Here is a 19,520-nt window from a genome sequence, read left to right as displayed (position 1 = left end):
TAAAGGGGTTTGACCTGAAGTATTTAAACGAAATTATGATGTGCAGCTGTTTTAATATGGTTCTCTGTAGTACGCTTAAAGCTATCAGCTTTAAAGTAAATTTGAGACCATGAAATCACTGAAGAGTCCCGTAATTATCCTATATATTTTCATTTTTATTAATAGCACGTAGTTTTCCGAAGTACGTCTACTTATAGCACATTTGCATATTATTTTTCAAGATATTCGTGTCGTTTTAAGACCTGAAATTCCTCGGGAAGGAAATATTGCGATAGTTAAGAACTCGAGAATTCACTTTTGGCATAGACAACACGTACGAATTTCAAACGTGAGATAAATGGCTCTACAAGCTTGCTATCCAATATAACAGTTGCCAAAGCGACGTCGTATCTCCTTAATCTGGCGTCTAGCCATTAAAACGCTGAAAACCGTACTTTCGGCATCTCGAGGTAAACTGAGTACTTATCAACGCTAGGGGACACCGTAATTTGATGCTGATCGTTATGAACCTTCCAGACAGCAGCTAATATCGTTAAGCCTCACTTAGCGCCTGCGCCCCTCTCAACGACTAAATATTTAACGTTACCAACACATGTTCCGCCCTCTCCTAACGTGGCTGCAAACTTCTCGCGTATTTCTTTGGAGAGCGGCCAGAAGTCGGCAAGAATTTTAAAAGATCGCGGTTCATCGGAATTCATTTTCAATTGTTCCAATGCATTTCGAGCAACTCCGGACGCTTTGATAATTACTTCTATCAAAATGATCTCGTATTTAAAAACAGCATGGAACTACGATTGAACGTTGCTCTTTCAATCAAACAATAAACCAGGCGACTTCTTAAGAAAGTACAAAGACATCCGATACTCCTCCCGGTGGGAACGATACCGCTAACTAATCCTTATCGCAGAAGGCGAATTCATCAAGGATTAACTAAATTTACACAGACACAACGACTCACTGGTGCGCAGCTGGCTGCTGTGTAAACACAGATTACTATAACGCGTTTCGTAACTCTGCGATGCATGCATAACGCGATGAACCTGAATCCATTATCGGCACTCGTGCTTGAATCACGCCTGTTGGATGACGAAGATCCGATAAAACTTCGGTTCAGTGACATCCTCGCCGACGGCCATCCTGAAATCAATCTGTCTCAGAAGAACAGACCGAGCACCTTGGCCTCGCGCGAGGAAGAAAATAGGAAAAGAAGCTTAATGTCCCCTAAATGACTTGGGCTAAAGAAACGGATCGAGAGTCGGGGATTTATCGCGCGTCAGGCAAAGATGTACGCGTCATCGATCACCGATAGCCCCTAATACTTGAATCTGGCCGCGATTTACGGACTACGTCACGAGGCGTTCGGAATTAGTCGGCCGATTAAGCTCGCAACCCCGTGATTCTGCGACCGCACCACCCCGGGCTCCATCCTGCGAACTGATGGGAGTTTGAACGCGCACCGTCTACCCTTCGGGCCCCGATATTGCGAAAGCTCTAATGCGAGAGCTTCGGGAGACCATCGCGGCCGCGTCACGTTGCCCCGAGGGCGAAATCTGCACCGCGTCCCGTCGATCAAGGGGACGACAAATACCGGTACAGTGGGCTCAGATTACACGAACGTATTGATGCGCCAGAATGTCCTGCAACGGGTTGAACGTAGCTTAAGGCTGCCGTCTCCCTGGGCCTTGAATATGTGCGTACGTTCAAACAAGCTGGGAAAAGCGTGAGAACAGAGAATGCGGCAACCAGGCGTAAAAAATTCGTCCACATAGAGTACCTGGAGATGTCACCTCTGTACAACTTCTTTTTATCGACCGCAATAGTTTCATTAGGGTCCGTTTGTTTACTGGGGACGCTTCGATCGATTCGGACCATAAGAAAAAAGGAGACGGCAGTCTTAACACGTTCACTGCTTGGGCATTTAAATATCCTCGGGCGAATAGAATTTTTGCTCTCCGCTTCTGTTAACTGAGGCTTAATAAAGCTTTTAATGTGTTAATATGCTTTCTCTTCACTTTGTAAATGAATTTATTTAGGCTGTCGTGCAAGAAACGACGCGTCTGACTCTGCGTCGAGTTACTCCACTTGCAGAAGGAGTTTAAGTGTTTATACGCAATCAGGATAGACATTTGGAATTATTTTTATGTTGCTAGTAGTAGGTATCGATGCTACCATGATGTATATAGAAATATATCGGAGTCTGAATAGTTGGAGTGCTCGTTGAATTTCGTGCATTTATGTATGGCCAGGCGTTCGATCCCTCACGTTTGCGTATGTATAGATCCTCAGACGTTACCTCGATTCGTACGATATCGCAGTCAGCTGGGAAGAAATCGAGGAGCCGTCACTTTTTCCCAGGTTGATGGATGTCGGTCGATTTGGACCCGTAAATTACGTTTCGAAGGGCGAAGGGCGGAGGGAACTGGCACGTTAGCACGTGATCGGGAACAGATTCCCGAAAATCTTCGTACTTTTTTCCACGCCAAGGTGTCGACAATTACTTCCCTCTCGGCCAGGGAGGGCCTAAGCCACGGTTGATCGATCGGTGTATATTTGTTTCTTACCCTTAGTGAATTTGATGAGTTTGCTGATGGATTGCCGATTATGTAAGAACAGCCACTTCGAGGGGAATTAACGGTTAAATTGGCAGAAGAACAGTACGGGAAACAGACAAGGGAACTTAATGGGAAAGACAACAGTGTCCAAGAATTGTATCGCTTCGTATTATTTATCCATGGCTCTGACACTAACGTCCCTTTAATCACGCAGTGTCGCTTTAACAAGACAGATATTCCATTAATAAAATCAGTAACCTTCAGGAAATTCATCCGCCAACTTCACGGAGTAACGGAAAACTATCCATCCTTCAAACTCTTTGTAATGTATCAAAGAACCAATAAAATAATGAATCCATTAAAAAAAGAAGACACCGTCGTCTCGCGAGCTTAGATCAGCGAATGCGTAAACGAATCCTCTGGAAATTAAACGAAGCAAGGGGTCATTTTCCGAGAGAATGGTTTTCGATTCTGGGTTTCTCTTTATTCCCGATTTTTTTTTCTTTGCCGCGGCGGCAACGGACGACTAACCCGGAAGAAGCTGGGGTTCCGCATTGTGCCTCCAAACAAAACGTCCGAGCTTGCGCGTGTCCACAATGCACGCGGGGGCCAGTGACGCGAATATAGAACGGAGCTTTAAGCTCGAACCGCGATATCTTTGTTCGCCTGCACCATACACATGCTGTATTCTGAGGCGTGTGCATCTCTCTGTGCTGGCGGAAGTGAAAATGCGAGTGTACGGGGTGCCCAGAAAGGTTACGGCATGATATGTATAGAAGTAGACTAGTATTCTGCTAGTCATTTCACATATACATGTAACTGTCATCGTTTCCTTCATCGACAAGCTTTGAAATTGCAAAGTTCTGATCCATCTTGAAGGACGTTCTCATCCGATTTTTAAGAAAAGGATAATGGCACTCGTTAAGCTCTCCTGTGGGAAGTTTTCCTAAGGTCTGCAGCTATGCCGACACGACTTTCAATAAAAAATCCTTCCGTGCTCTTAAACTTCATTATCCTTTACCCATAATCTGTCCGGACACCGCGTATAAACGGGCAAGCGTACGCGATCCGTGTGTTTCGTATTCCAGTGGCTGTACTCTGTCACCCGGGAAGATACCAGGAACATATTGGAAATATCGGAAATATTACGCCCTACTTGCGATCCCCCCACTGGTTCGGCTCTTGTGAACGTCAATGGCGACCCTTTCGTTAAGCGGCTTCTGTCAAAGATGCGCTTTTTGCCTAGCGCAAAAATAGCCCATGGTGAATCAATGAACTATCTTCGCGCTGCATCGTCGGCTGTTGAGTAACTCCTCGCGATTTGCAGTCGCCTGTGACGTAACCGGGAGAGAAAATTCCGTACAAATCCGAGAGAAATGGTGCGTTGGAAATCTGACAAACGACGGGAGTGAGATTCTAAAACCTTGGACTTCAGTTGACTATGTTATAAACAAGTACTGTCACGTGGTTTTGATTGCACGTGACATTGGATATTCCACAAAGAGATATTTTCTAAGCCCTTGAAGGATGAATGGAATCATAGGATCAAGTGTAAGTGACGTCCTCCAAAATGTCGACAGTTGTTTGTACTGATTCCACGAGTGATTCTGTAAGCTTAAGGGGCCACGCTCAGTCAGGAGGCCGAAAAAAGGGTGGTCTTTGGAAATTTTTTACTCAAAAGCTATAACACATTACTCAAAAAATCTTTTTTCCTTTTAAGGATTGCATCTAGTACCGTGCATCGTAATTTTTTTATTTAAAAATATTTATCAATAACTAAGTTATGGTCAATCACTCGAAGGCTCTCTAAAAAAAAGGCTTCTGCGATGACCACTGCTGCTCGAAAGTCGATCATCTGAAATAAAAAATTCAAAAGAATTTACTTATTATATTATATTATCTAGTATTTGAACGAAGGATTTTTCGAAATATTGATTTGGGAAAAAATGGCTGATGTTTAGAGTAAAAGTTTCAATTTTTATCATAAATCGTGCCTGATTTTCGTCAATTAAAAGAAAACTAAGCATCGGATAAAAAAATCCTTCGTTCAAATACTAGATAATATAATATAATAAGTAAATTCTTTTAAATTTTTTATTTTAAATAACAAAATTACGATTCACGGTACTAGATGCAATCCTTAAAAGGAAAAAAGATTTTTTGAGAAATGTGTTATAGCTTTTGAGTAAAAAATTTCTAAAGACCACCCATTTTTCGGCCTCTTGACTGAGCATGACCCCTTAAATTGCTCCTGCTTACCTCGAAGCTTGATTGTTGCAGTGCCTTGATTAATAGCTGAAATTGGTTGATTAACTAATTAAGAGCCTAATTGCTGAGGTAAGCTCATTGAATCTGTGCTGACTAGAGCCTAGTTCCTCTGTTCTAATTGGCCCAGGACTTTGACTGCTTGTGACTATTGAATTTTTAAAGGCCAAGATTTGGAGATTGTTGCGATCTTCATGATAAAGCCTTTAATTAAATACCTTCGTCTAATACGCCCTGCACTCAAATACGCCGATAAAACGAAGCGTTAGTTTTAATTAATGGTGCCTCTGATGTTCGCGCATCCTGCAAGTCCTGTGTATAGGGTGCGCGGATATACGCGACGTTTGTGTAGCTGCGTTTACAAGGCGGCGGTATGTTGTGATTGCACGCCGGATCCGTTTGCGTTTTAGCACCAGAAGCGCGCCATCAAACGTTGCAGTTTCGTGCTTTGACATCGCGGGCGTGATACGCGACAAAGCTGAACGTTTCGACATTTCGTACGACTGACTCTCCTCCAAACGCTTCGTGTAACGTGCTTTCCACTTGGTAATAATTAATTATTAACCCCAGTGGTTTATTGGAATTGCTTTACTCATAAGGGAGAGTGGGGTAAACACGAACGCGGGGTAATCGCGAATGCGATGGTTACGGCGTTTTAATAAATAAAAACGACGTTCCCTCTCCACTAGCTAATAGTTTAGATCGTATCCAACGCCGGGCAGAAAGTAATAAATACAGAACGCAGATGCTATTCAAGATAAACACAATTTATTATTTTCATCATGTTTCAAGTAATGTTTTGTCCATTTTCAATTGCATGTAATTACTGTTGAATTAATGCTGCAATTGTTTTTTTTTAAGCTGAAATAAAGCACTTTTTTACCAACATTTTCTGACCAAGGCGTTGCTTGAATCATGATTCTAACCTCTGAAATAAATTCTTTTTTATTGTTTGATGTCGTGGAGTATTAACGAACAAATCGGATGGGGTAATCTCGAACCCTCGAGATTAGCAACGTTAACCGATTTTGCTGAAGTTTTCAGCATGTATAAAACTTACTTAAACTTAATAAAATTGCATTTTTTTCTAACGCACAAGAAGAGGAATTTGAAAAATATATTCGAATTTGAAAAATACAAAAATAACATCCACGGCAGTCGAGTAATCACTAACACCAAGGGTTTTTCTTTTTCACTACAAAGTTGATTTTTATTATAATTTTTCAAAAATTCGTCACTGTACTTTATAGATGGATAGTTTAAGTATGTTTGTAAATAATAAACAAATTCACTTCTCACATAGTTTTCGTTTTGTTTGCTTTTTTGCTTAGGTGTTCGAAATTACCCCATTCTCCCTTATTAGATAATTAAAAGAAATATTTATATATTTTTAAAAGACTTGAATAGGGTAAGAAACAATACTTTTTCCCTATAATTTCACGTAATTTTAGTTCACCATAAATTCGATGAATTCAGTGGCTTGATGGCTTGAGGGGTGGAGATTATGTACGCCTATGAAGTTACTTAATCACCCTATAAGGTAGAACGCTACGTGAGGTGTAGTCTTCATTTATCACGCCGTGTCTCATTACGCTGAAGGCACGAAAGGTCAAGTCCAGCTCTTGAACGCCAGAACGAAGCCTGAAATAAACCGAAAACTCTACAGCCCCTGTAACTTAATATCCGCTTCCGTATTTGGAATCCGGCTTCAAGGCTAGCGAATCTGGCCGTTTCGCATAGCTGAATAGACGGGGCATCTGAATAATGCGGCTGGCGAAATAATTAGGATACCAAGTTGTCTGAGGGGATGTTTTCCCTCTTGTACGTGGCCTGCCTCTTCTTGACATGTTTCCATGACGCCGCGACTACGCGGGTGTAACACTGTTTCTCATTTTTCGACTCGTAAACTGAATTCGCTTCTGCATCGTGCACCCATTCCTCCAAAAGAAGGGCACTTGTTTTTACGAAACACGCTGGATAGAAATCTATACCATTATACATAAAAATGTTCGTGCCAAAAACTACTGAACCGATTTCGATGACCCATATACCAGAAGAGTCTTTGCTTTAATGGGACTGCTATAGGCTATAAAACAGTTCCAAAATCCATGTGCAGAGGGCGCTACACTTACTTTTAAAATTAAATGTTAAATTCAATGTGTCGAGAAGAGAAACTGTAAGGCATCGAACTAGCGAAGCTAGAAAGGGCGATCGGCGTATCGTCGTGTTTAGGTTAGAGGATACGCGTCTGGTTTTCGTCAGCTTAAGCGTAGGGCTGCTGTCCAGCCATTTATTATCGAGGCTCGAGTCATCACCGAAGCCGGAACCGATGTCCCAGGGGGTAAGGATTCCACTCGGGTTGCCTCGCATCGACTTCTTTAGACTGTCGCCAATGCACCGTATTGAAGTCATAAATTAGATGCTAATGTTTCGAGAAATGTGCTCCAGAGCAGTTTCGAGATTTCGAAGTTACCTTTCTCACGCCTCACAACCATCCTCGATATTAACACGCCTCCACCAATAGACAGTTTTTATCTTACCACCTCGCTGTTATCACTCCACCAATAGTTTAGCTTTACTATCACCGTAGCCTTAAGACTCCACCCCTGCGAGAGAGAGTCATCATCGGTCGAGAACGAATGTGCCATCGAGGGTAGAAACAAATTAGAGTCAAACCGAAGTACAGCGAGCTCTACTTGCGAGTAGAATACTTTAAAATTATACTTATACATGTTTGACGCTGTGTGAACATCCTCACTTACATTTTCATCGTTGAGTTTTTGTTAAAAATATAGACTACTTATTGCGTTGGAAAGTGTGCGGTGTTTTACTCAATCACCCCCATCACCTCGCTTCTCACCTTTGAGCAACAGTTCAAATTGTTGGGCTCTTGCGCGACATCATAGTGCAAGAGAAGTGTCAGAAAATCGTGAAGATTTACGACCTTCAACCAAAGCGACGCTCTGCCACAACACAATGAAAACGGAAAGTCTATTTATACCGTAGCGAAGCAGGGGTATTTTGCCCGTCTTATTGTAATTCTGTAATGACAGATTGGGCTCGATATCACTTCCTATATCGCACCTGATATTCACAAAGATCCTGTCGTTCCAATCTCTCAGCATCGAAGGCTCTCCTCCGCACACAAAGAACATCCAGCAACCGTCCCAGTGCGATTCCCTTTTCACTGTCGCGAAACGTTAATCGAATCGATAAATACGCGTCTAGGAAGAGGGTTGCACGCCTCCCGCGGTGCTCGCGTTACGGTGTCTCGCTCTCCGAACTATTACAGTCGTACATAACTGTTACGGCATTGTAAATCTCGCCGGCGAACGCTGTAATCCGTGATTTTAGCATCGACGCCCGGGCAAAATTGATATTCGCAATCTCCGCGGGGTCGATCTATCTCTCGCGTCTGGGCCATTTAACGGGCACGGAGGCCGACGGTGGTCGTTAACCGGCCGAACGGAGGAAGGAAAAACGCCCATTGCTCGGTATCACCCCTCTCTCGCTTCGCTAGCCATGGAAGAAAAAATTCTGGAGCCAACGAAACTGGCCATGGAAGACTCTCGCTACTCGTATTTGAATTACTCCCGCTTTTCGGCCGTTCCTTTTGTGTCTCGGTGACGTTCGCCCCCCGAGGATCCCCGGATGAGGGAGCCGTCTGTCTCTCCTCCACTCTCACCGGGGAATTATAGCGCTGGCACAACGACTGTGTGCAGCTGTATTGTGTGGCAAGGCAGGTAAAATAATTGCGCGTTCTTTGCGCAGAGACAGCGGGGGTTCTGTGCGCGATACTCGTCACGTCCACTGATTCCGCAACGGACGAGGATCTAATTCGAATGGCCTGCAAAAAGGATGATCAGCAAGGCTGTGGAAAGTTGGATTGATAGACAAGCTTTCGGTACGTCGGGCTGAGCACTGTTCTTCTGCATCTGCTGCTCTGGGCTAAACACGTTCGGGTCACGTGTCGTTTTTATTTCGACGAACGGTCTCTCCATGCGCGCTGGTTAATCGTTTGGTAAACGTCCAACGCGCCATTACGGGGCAGCGTTCGTTAATCGGGGTTATAGAAGTTATTCAGTTCTCGTTGGAAATGGGTGGAATGGTGGTTCGAAATTCTTTCGGAGAAAATGGCGTTTTTCCACGTCGATATTATTCGGTGAAACGAGGAAAACTGTCTAAAATCGTTCGTCTTGTTTTCTGTTTTCTGATAACAGCGTATCCTCATTTCTGTTATTATAGAAACTCTTTGCTAATTTATTTGGTGAATCTGTCGACTATGGCCTCCACTTAACCATTCGAAACATATTGAAGAGCATTTTACTTAAACGGTCCAGTTTGCTAGAGCTTTGCCAACAAATAGATGAAACATAATGCACCACGATGTTTGTCCTACTCGTAAATGCAAATTGTTCGTACGCCCTAATACGGTCTTCTAGATAGTAAAGCTGAAGGTAGCTATCGTGCCCGACTATCTGTTACCATTTTATGGTATTATCGAAGAAATGCAATTTACGTCTGATCGAACTCTGCTCGTACGCCTCACCAATGTTTGCTGGCAATTCCCTTATCGGACAGTGGGATTTTGGTATGCGTCCAAAGTGCCTCGTGGAGTTTTACAAGCTGTGACCACGTAACATGCTCCTGGTCAGGGGATTATGTAAGACAGGAAGGTGATTGTCTCAAGTTTCCTTCTTTAATTGAAGGCTACCGCTGACAAAATTAAATCCCCTTAGCACGGAACCCAGAAAAATACTTGGTCTGTTTAAAAATTAATCATTTTCCTTTAATTCCTTTTTCTTTCTTTATCAGACAATAACAATTCATCTCTCCTCCTCGAACTCATAAAAATGTACCTTGAAGCAAAAAAGAAAGTCACAAAGGAAGTCCATCGCGTCCCGTCATATTCAGTGACTACCAGCAAACTTTTGCGAGTAACAGACCGATGACGAGTCGAATGAAATTTAGCGAATCCTCGCCGTGACATATTCCCGTCCAAGGAGAAGCAGAATTTCCGTCTGGTCATGGGAACCGGTCACGTACGGTTTATTCGCTGCCACCGATTGTGACATGTTCCGCGTGTTTGCCAGGCTTGTCGTTCAACCGTTTTGGTAGCGGTCCAAAGAGGCGTCCGCCACGAGCGAACGGGGTCCAGCGAAGGCTCTAATTCCCCGCGGTTGGCCAGACGACGGATTTTAACGAATGGGAACGTTTTCCCACTAATTGTCACGGTCGGCGAAACCCCTAAGTGGCGCGGATCCTTGCGTAAAAACGCGGCCCAATGCTCGTTCCGCGGGTTACCTGTCGTCTCGTAACCCAGTTTCCCTTTCTCGACCCGCCGATGCTCCGTTTCCCGCGATTTCACACCGCCACTTCTCCGTTCCCTGCTTCTTTTTCCGCCGCGTATACTTCGCACGTCCAATTAATCCGCGACGGCAATTTCAATCGCGCTTTTCCCAAGCACGCCGCGCCATTAATTTCAAGCGGCGTGTCTTTAAGGTCGCGCGTTCCAGGGATCAGCGGGGACCCGACCGGAGGGCTCGTTAGATGCCTCTCGACGCGTGTCGAACGGTCGGTCCCCGGCCGACTCGGTGCTCCGTGGGAACTGTTTACGATTATAACTTACATTAATCAGTAGGAGATGGAAACTGACGCGCGTGTCACTGGGGGAATGGCGTTCATCATTGAGAGGCTCGGTTTGTGGGTGAACTTTTAACCCAAAAGGATGTGTAAGTACCTTGCACCGTGTTGCAGAGGATATTCGTCAATGAGTGGGGTAATTGAATGGAAAAGCAAAGAGAACCTGGAGTTTGAGTTACTTAGAAAGCCTTTACCCTAGGGGCTAGGATGGTCCATTTACTAAATAGATCAATGGCTTTTCTTTTCTTTCGCGCCTCAATGCACCCCATGATCAGCATCACTTCAATGGCTCCTTCGTTTTGTTCGTCAGATTTTTAAATACTGCTTCAACAACTACTTTACTCGCAGATAAAAATGAGAAGAGAAAAGGGAGGCGCATTTCGCGGAGATCCGCGCGAACGATGAGCTGTCACTTAGTAAATAACGATCGTTGATCGCTGGGTATCGGTACGCGTATCCTCCTGCGAAACCCGTAATCCTCGAGCAAATTGCACGGCCGATCCGTCGATGAGATCGAAGTGTACGCCTCTCGTAGTTCATATTTCATGAGGTTCGAGCCGTATCAAGCATTCCAAGCAGGCTCCAAGTGTTTGTTACCCCGTCGATAAGGGCTGCCGCGACTTGGGGGAGCAGCCGCGGTGGCTGGGGGTTGTGTAACTGCAACATCTGTTGGTGAAGATCTTAAGGTCTATCCCGCATCTGTTGTTCGGACATTTCGACGCGTCTCGCGAGCTTTCCCGTTTCTTGGGGGACGGGAGTGGTGCCGCGCGCTGAAAAGATTCGGAATTGTAAAGAGGCGCGGGTGATGGGCAAAGTTGCGATCTCACCGTGACTCGCAACATCCGAGGGGATTCGCCAGTTATTTATCAGTCTCGAGATTCTATGGGTTTCGTTGAAGGATTGGAAAATAAATTTTTCTTGGACACGGCAGTTATAGAACACAGGTGTCATCGATTCTGCAGCTGGGTCTGGTCTGATCCTTCGCGATTGGAGGATGATCGAAGGTACCTATTTACTTTGCAGTGAAATGGTAGAATAATTGTAGCGGAATATTACATTTTCTGTCCATTTTAATCAGTGTATTCTAAGTTGCGATGAAAAAGAATCAGTTTGCAGCAAGCAGTTTTGTGACGCAGGGTAAACCATCCAGTGAATGACCTAATTGTTGAATCTATGGACCTTTGAGATTAATGCTTGAATATATTTATGTATAACAACAAAACAACTGTTGAAATTGCATTTAAATTTATTTTTCTTGAAATTTCTACGAAAATAATTACTTATTCTTATCGTAATTTAAAAAGAAAACAATTATAAAATGCAAAACGTGTAGAAGCCCAGTAAATGACTGCATACTTTTAATAAGAATTGTACTTAATAATGTTTGCTTAGTACGCGTAACTAAAAATATAGGATATTTAAAGTGCAACTACGCTTCATTTATAAACATACCATAATGTTTAAATTTATAATTGACATTTCTTTGCCTAATGGTCATTCACTGGTATGCGGTCAATTACTGGTTGGTTTACCCTATGCGAATTATTTGCTCGTGAAATTCAGTCAACATGGTACTGTTACGAGCCGGGGCTGCGGCAACGCGAGAGGCCGGCGAGAAGGGTATTTCCCAAGGAATATGGTTAACGAATTTGTTAGTAAGGTGCGCGGACGAACCTGATGCGAAATCAGGGAGCCGCTTGGATTATTGACGGCGAGGACGAACCTGATGCGAAATCAGGGAGCCTCTAGGAATGGAGTCAAGCGCGGACGAACCTGATTTGAAATCAGGGAGCCGCAGGAGGGTGAAACGTCGTGAACGAACCCGATGCGAAATCGGGGTGTCACTAGGATGATGTTCACAGACGAACTCGACGCGAAGTCGAGGAGCTGTTAGGAGGTTGGATTATTCACAGACGAACCTGGTGCGAAACCAGGGAGCTGTTCGGAGGTTGGTAGACTTACAGACGAACCTGGTGCGAAACCAGGGAGCTGTAGGATACGGACGAACCTGATGCGAAATCAGGGAGCCGTAGGAGGGTTACACGTGGACGAACCCGATGCGAAATCGGGGAGCCACTAGGTTGGTAAAATTCCTTTATTTGGATGAAAGGTTGCTAACTAACCTGATGCTAGATCAGGGAGTCGCGGGAAATGTTATTAATGCCTCGTAACTCTTAATTTTTATTTGATACAACTCGAGCGGTAAAGTTGTATCAGTGGGTGAGCGCTACTAAGTTTATAAGGATCGCTGGGTAAAAGATGGGTTTTAACGAATCAACTCGATTTAGAAGTGAACACCATTCGTGTATTCAAGATTAGTTGGTACAAATGTGAATGTCGCGGTTAAATAGTGTAATAAATGTGTGAAAATTACCACTAATTTGCTCGGTGTTGACGCACTGGCGATGCGGGGCGTACGAGCGGCTATTACAAAGTGCCCAATAGAATGTAAACCGAACTCGCGGATTCTATGGGGTCAACTATGATTCCGACAGAGACTTTAGCTCGATCTTACTGAATTCAACCGACTCGGTACGAGCGTGACACAACGTTACTCTACGCGTAACTGTACTGCTTTTAACCGCAGAGGGTAGAAACCAAAGGGTTTATATAGTCCCAAAAATGAGTGGGGATGCATTTGAAATTTCCATATAAGGAAATTCTTCGGGGTCGTCGTCGTGTCACTCCCGTTCCCATGGTCGTGATCCAGATGGTCGAGATCATGACCCCCCTTAGTGGTATGTGATAAGCAAAAGGATTTTTAGGGCGTTTTCCCTTCGTAGACGCGAGCTCGAAAAGTGGTTGAGAGCGGCGTATGGGGAAAAATCCACATACGTAACATCTCCCCCCGTAGACAAAACATCGCGATTCTCGCGATGCTTTTCAAAAGAAGGAAAAACGCCCCACAAATCCTTTTGTAAACAAGAGTGTGAGAAAGAATTGTCGGGTGTAGTGTAATGTAATGTGTACTTATCGCTAGGTGTTGCGGGGTGTAAAAGTTTAGTCGTCGCTGGGTATCACGTAGCCCAGCTCCAGCCAGTGGTCAACGACGTCTAGTGGAGGTTGTCCGGGTCGCCGGTCGAGCGTCAGCGTGGCCGTGAAGCCGTCCAGTGTTGACTGTATGTTGCTGGTCTTGCGTGAGCATCGTAATAATTTTTCGAACGAATTTTTGCTTTGTTTAGGTTATCGGAAGCTATATTACGAATATTAGTCATGTGTGTTATTAATTCTATTAAGTAGTCTCCAAACGACTTTAATTTTTCGCCAGTTGGGAAAGAACTTGGTTCTCGAGCTGGTTTTCCAAAGATTAATTCGTATGGGGTGAAATTCGTTGCTTCGTGAACGGATGTGTTATAAGAGAACATTGCAAACGGTATTAGTAAATCCCAGTCTTCGTAATTATCCATGTAATGCTTGAGATATTCGGTGAGTACAATGTGACTTCGTTCTAAAGATCCGTTGGTTTGTGGTCTATATCCCGAGGTTGTGATTTGTTTGATTTTAAATATTTCGGATAAATTTGTCATAAGTGTTCCGATGAAGCTAGTTCCTTTGTCTGTTAATATTGCGCGGGGTGTACCGTAGATTGCGATGAAATGTCTAGCGAACGCATCTGCAATTGTAGCAGCTCGAATATTAGGTATTGCTACAGCTACGCAATATTTCGTTAGATTATCTTGAATAGTGAGAATATGTCTGTTCCCGCTGGGTGTAATTGGTAAAGGTCCCACTGTATCCAAGGAAATTTTGTCGAAGGCTCCTATAGGTGTGTCGGTGATCAACATCGGCTGACGAGTTTTCGCTCGAACTAATTTCTGCTCTTGACAACTTTGACATCTTCGGATGTAGTCTTGAATGTCGTTGCGCATTTGTGGCCAATAGAATTTTGATCGGATGCGTTTGTAGGTCTTCGTTACTCCTTTGTGTCCTCCAATTAAACTGTCGTGAGCTTCGCAAATGATGTGCTGTCTGTCCTCTTCGGATGGTGTAGTGATGATACAGTTGCATAAAGTAATCTGTAGGCAGGTTCCTATGAAAACCTCTTCTAATATCTTGACGAATTCATTGGACGGTATTTTGTGAAGGTCTCCCGTGGCAGAAATTCGAAATGATTTAATCTGATTTTGATCCAGGGTGTGTTGAAGAGTTTTCAATCCGTTAAGCACGTCTACTCTTTTAATATTATCAAAGAAGTTATCCGAGACTATTATACTAAAGGTTTTAAATGATCCATTGTCGGTTGTTATCACCCGTCCCTTTTTCGGTTGAGCTGCTAAAAGATTCGGTTTATTAATCATTTCGGTGTCCAGCAATAATTTTCCAACTGGGTTTACTAAATTGCAATCGGCAGAAATGAAGTGTACGTAATGTCCTTCTTCAGCGGTAAAGGTGTTTGAAGAAATGATAATCTTATGTGGTTGGTCTAGCGGGATCTCTTCCAGATTGTCAAGGTCATTTGAATTCTCGGTGTCGGTAGTGAAGAATGGGTAAGGGTCAAGCGTGCGGTCGAAAACCCTTGATTGAGTTGACCTGCTGTCAGGTGGTTGTTCCACACTGACTTCGGTCGTGGCTCCTGCAGGTAGCTGGTTTATTGAGGGTTGTAAAGGTTCATCCATGACTTCTGTTGATACTTGTGGTGTACCAAATAAATCTTGTTGAATGTTTCTTGCATTTTCTATTACAGTATTTTCGGCCGGTTCCTCAAAGGATATCAGATCGTCAAATAAGGTCTGGTCCTTATCTAAAGGAACGATTTGAGTGGAGTTTGCTGCGGGCGAAAAAGTGTTTATGGTTTCCTGGCGTTCATCTGGCATGGTTACCTCTTGAGATAAGCTGGGAAAAGATCTGTTCTTGTGTATAATTGGAGAATGTTGAACGTTCCCACGTGCGGTGTCTTCTATCTCGTCTGAACTGCTACTTGTCTCCCGGTACTTAGGTCGGTTTTCCCTGTCGCGACGTAGCTGTCGTATACGGTGCCCAATTGTCTCGGTGTTAGCGTCTGTTTTCGGTATCTGGACTTTGAAGTCAGGATCCTGGAGTTCTCGTGGAATAAGTGGTAGGCAGGCAGAAGAGGGGTTGCGCGATAATGCGTCTGCGTTCTTATTCGTCTTTCCGGATTTGTGGACAACCTGGTACTCGTACTCCAAAAGTCGGAGTTTCCATTTCATTAGTCTAGAAGTGGGGTCTTTGACAGAGTGTAGCCATAACAGTGGTCTGTGATCTGTAACGAGGGTGAATGGGGTTCCATAGATATAAGGCCTGAAGTATCTTACGGCGTAAACCATGGCCAAACATTCCTTTTCAGTAGCTGAGTAGTTCTTCTCAGGTTTATTTAGGCTGCGGGATGCGTAGGCAATCGGCAGGTCGCTTCCTATGTCGCCTTGGCTAAGTACAGCTCCAATAGCGTAATCGGAGGCATCTGTTGTTACAATAAATGGTTTACTGAAATCTGGATATTGCAATATGGGTTGTTGACAAAGTTCGTTACGTAATTGCTTAAAACTTTGGTCTTGTTCTTCAGTCCATTTGAATTTGATGCCTTTTCCTAATAGGTTAATTAAAGGTTTTGCCTTTGTGGTGAAATTAGGTACGAATCTTCGGTAATATCCTACAAGTCCTAAGAATTGTTGAATGTTCTTCTGCGTTGTAGGTGTAGGAAAATCTTGAACAGCTTTTAGTTTCCTAGGATCGGGTCTTACTCCTTCCTTTGAAATAATGTGTCCAAGGTATGCAACTTCCTTTCGCAAGAATTGACATTTGTTGGTCTGCAGGGTTAATCCATGTTCTCGAAGGCGATTTAGCAACTTTTTGACTTTAATATTATGTTCCTGTAAGGATGATGCATAGATCACTATGTCATCCAAGTAGACAAAGAGGTCTGTTCCTTGAAGTCCAGTGAGTGCTTGATCCATGAGGCGTTGAAAAGTGGGTGGTGCATTCTTTAATCCGAAAGGCATTCGAGAGAATTCGTAATGTCCATTTGGAGTAGTGAATGCTGTTTTTGCTTTATCTTTCGGATCCATCTCTATTTGATGAAATCCACTAGCGAGATCAAAGACTGAAAAATATTTAGCTCCTCCTAGTCGATCTAAAATCTCGGAGATTTGAGGTAATGGATATTTATCAGAAATTGTTATTTCGTTGAGACCGCGGAAATCTATCACCAATCGCCAACGTTTTACTCCATTTTCATCTTCTTTCTTTGGTACGATCCATAAAGGTGAATTATATGGAGATTTAGAAGGTGTAATTATACCATTTGATAATAAAGCGCTGATTTGTTTTTGAATTTCCTTTTGGTGAATGAGAGGATAGCGATATTGTCTCGTATTGATTGGAATATCGTTAGATGTATGAATTGAATGTTTAAAGTCGGAAGCCTTACCTAGTTTATCTCCAGGAAGATAAAATCGGTCAGGAAATTCTTTAACTAAATTTGTAACAAAATTTAGTTCCTCCTTGTTCAAATGTTTGGTGTTTAGAGTTTCCAAGATTTTCTGTTTCTTATCTTCGTTAGTTTTAAAATTTAACGGGTGTTCTGCAGTTGAGTAAAAATCTTCATCTGATGAACTGAAGATATCAAACGGCTCCAATGTTTGCGGTTCTATCTCCACGTCTAGGGGTTCATCGCTGGTGTTTGTTGCCATAACGTAGCACTTTCCTTCACTGTTCTTTACAACTGCTTCCCCTATGTACAGATGTTCGAGGGTCTTGATACGTGGTAAATATCCTTCCCTAATCCTTGGGTTTGTTATTGTTATAGCAATCTGTTGCGACGTCCTAGGTTCAATACGATGTTTGGTAGACGTCGGTAGTTTGTTAGTTTCAGGTATGTCCTGATAATTTGAAAAACGTAGAGGTCGGGTAGGTTTATTTTTTAATACCAAAGTCCCATGGTAATAGGAAATTTCGGCCTCCTCCTGTTTTAAAAATGGGCTTCCTATTAGTCCGTCTGCTTCTATTGCAAGCTCTTTTACCACATAGAAAAGTGCGGGAGCTTCGTGGATGTGAAGAATTGTTGTTCCTAATGTATGAATTGGATTAGTTGTAATTCCAGTTAATTCAATTTCTTCCCGAGAGTTTATCGTAGCATTTTCTCCCAGGGCGGTAATAACTACTAAATTTACGGATGCTCCGCCATCAATTAAGAATTCTCCCGTTCCTGACTCCAGTTCTGGAACCTTGGTTTTGATGCGTGGGGCAGGTGCTTCCTTGACGAGGTTTCCTCTTCGAAGCGGACTGTCCTTTGGCGAGCTTCTTTGTTTCCGCTCATCGTGTCGCCTATACGTTGAGCGCGATCGAAGTTTAAAGACTTGTTAGATTCGACAGATGAATCTCGCGAGTCTCGTTGATATCTCGGACTACGCGGATGTTTCCTACAGGATTTTCCGTCATGTCCGGTCGTACCGCAATGCCAGCAGTATAAACTCGGCTTGCGATTTTTATCGGGATTTTTTAAGATGGAATAATGTTTTTCTCCATCATCTGCGTACGATGAGTCGGAGCGATAAGAAGGGGATTTCGAGGGGCTCCGGTGACGCAAAGTCCAGGCCGTCGTACGTGTCCGTCCTTCTCGTTCCTCTTCAAAACCAGATGTTCTTGTAGACCGATCCCTGTTTTCGTCGTACCTACTTGGAGAATGTGGATACGACACTTGACGGTCGTTGTGGCGAGAATCTTCAGCGTAATGTTCTCGACGAGACCACCTGGAGGGTGAATCATTACGGGGCGACTGTCGCCGATTCCTTAATTTTCTGTCTATCTGGAGCACGGCGTCGTAAGCTTGTTCAAGTGTTTTGATGTCTTGAGTTTGAGCCGACACTTTCCAGGAAATTCGATCTGGTAAACCATCGATGAAGTTTTCTTTAACGTCCTTTTCCATTTCTTTGACGAAGTCTTCAGCATGATCCAGATATCTTTCCCGAATAGCTCCGCGCGCACAATAAACGAGATGACTGGTCCTGTCGACGTATTGTCGCAGACTTTCTCCTTCACGAATATGTAATTTCGCGATTTCTACTTGGAAGTATGACAAACTTCTTCCCGGCGCGAATCTCTTTTTCAAATGTTGGACTAATGTCTTAACAGAGTTGAATTTGTGCTCTAACGTGCACCTACGTGCCGGACCGATCAGTTTTGTTAAAATTATCGCAAGATACTCAGCTTCCGTACCCTCAGGAATCAAAGTTAACCCGTCTTCCACATTTTGTGCAAAGCGCGTCAAGGGTGGACTTTCACCGTCGAAGGTTGGAATTGACATAGTAATGTTCTGTATACATGTCCGTTGCGTCAAAAGCGACATTGAGTTTGCAATTGAAACTGTCAGGTTCATAATGTCGTTAGAAGAGACGTTAGCCTGTGTGCTTGTCATTTTGAAACTTTCTTAAGTGACTTGACTAGCGAAAACTAGTATATTGTCAATAATAAATTACGAGTGATTTTAACGTATTTAAAAACCAAATTTTACGGCGATTCTAATGCAGTAGCATCCCACCGCTGTCACCAGTTCTGTTACGAGCCGGGGCTGCGGCAACGCGAGAGGCCGGCGAGAAGGGTATTTCCCAAGGAATATGGTTAACGAATTTGTTAGTAAGGTGCGCGGACGAACCTGATGCGAAATCAGGGAGCCGCTTGGATTATTGACGGCGAGGACGAACCTGATGCGAAATCAGGGAGCCTCTAGGAATGGAGTCAAGCGCGGACGAACCTGATTTGAAATCAGGGAGCCGCAGGAGGGTGAAACGTCGTGAACGAACCCGATGCGAAATCGGGGTGTCACTAGGATGATGTTCACAGACGAACTCGACGCGAAGTCGAGGAGCTGTTAGGAGGTTGGATTATTCACAGACGAACCTGGTGCGAAACCAGGGAGCTGTTCGGAGGTTGGTAGACTTACAGACGAACCTGGTGCGAAACCAGGGAGCTGTAGGATACGGACGAACCTGATGCGAAATCAGGGAGCCGTAGGAGGGTTACACGTGGACGAACCCGATGCGAAATCGGGGAGCCACTAGGTTGGTAAAATTCCTTTATTTGGATGAAAGGTTGCTAACTAACCTG

At 43.8% G+C, this 19,520-nt stretch overlaps 1 protein-coding gene across 1 annotated transcript in view; it reads left to right on the top strand.

Moving 5' to 3' along the window:
* The window catches only part of Hwt (SH2 domain-containing adapter heavyweight), a 215,497-nt gene that overhangs the window by 184,169 nt on the left and 11,808 nt on the right, over window positions 1-19,520 (top strand). The window lies entirely within an intron of this gene.

This window comes from Andrena cerasifolii, chromosome 3, assembly GCF_050908995.1.
Source record: "Andrena cerasifolii isolate SP2316 chromosome 3, iyAndCera1_principal, whole genome shotgun sequence".
NCBI classification, from domain to species: domain Eukaryota; kingdom Metazoa; phylum Arthropoda; class Insecta; order Hymenoptera; family Andrenidae; genus Andrena; species Andrena cerasifolii.
The sequence above is the reverse complement of the archived record's forward strand: the minus strand, read 5'-3'. Positions and strand labels throughout refer to the sequence as shown.